Below are 743 nucleotides of genomic sequence, written 5' to 3' on the forward strand. Positions count from 1 at the left end.
TAAATAAATGAAAACGGAAAAGAAAAAAACTAAAATGACAAAACCACAATAAAATAACTAAAACTAACTCAAATTAAAATGAAAACTGAAAAAGTTAAATGTCTAATTCAAAACTATAATAATATATGAATGATAGTAAAATAACAAGTCTGCCTCTCACAATCACTGTAACTTCTGGCTCAGGTGTGTATAAATGAATGGGAATCATGTTCATAGCAGAACACTCATTAAAATTTGGTTTAAAAACAGAAAACGTTCATACATCAATTGAGTTAAAAATGTCTAAATACTTGAGTGTTAATTACGCATTCATTTCAGCCAGAACTACGTTTCCAGGTGGATGGACATCTTGTAGGCGGAGTCTGATCAATCTCATTTACATTAGTTAAACTCCACCCACAGCAGTGATATCACTAGAAGATCCTCCGCCTAGAAAAGTATTTTCACAATTTAGGAAATATTTCCCACATGCCAAGTTGCTGCTCAAGCGTTTAACTCGTACTGACGGTTCCTTTAAGTTCAAATAAGCAGAAATATGAGCTCTTCTGACACAGAAATGATCATCATCATCTTGTTCAAATCATGTAGGGCTAATCATGAGAAGTTTCCCCGCAGCTCCCCTGTAAACCGTTTCGCATGTTCTCTCGTAAAGCGAGGCTCGTTAAACGCGCCAGAACATTCCAGCAGCGTCGTCATTCCCACCGCGGGAGACGAGTGAATCAAATGCACACAGACACACACAC

The sequence above is a fragment of the Sinocyclocheilus grahami genome, unplaced genomic scaffold (genome assembly GCF_001515645.1).
Source record: "Sinocyclocheilus grahami isolate Dianchi unplaced genomic scaffold, SAMN03320097.WGS_v1.1 scaffold5686.1, whole genome shotgun sequence".
Classification (NCBI taxonomy): Eukaryota; Metazoa; Chordata; class Actinopteri; order Cypriniformes; family Cyprinidae; genus Sinocyclocheilus; species Sinocyclocheilus grahami.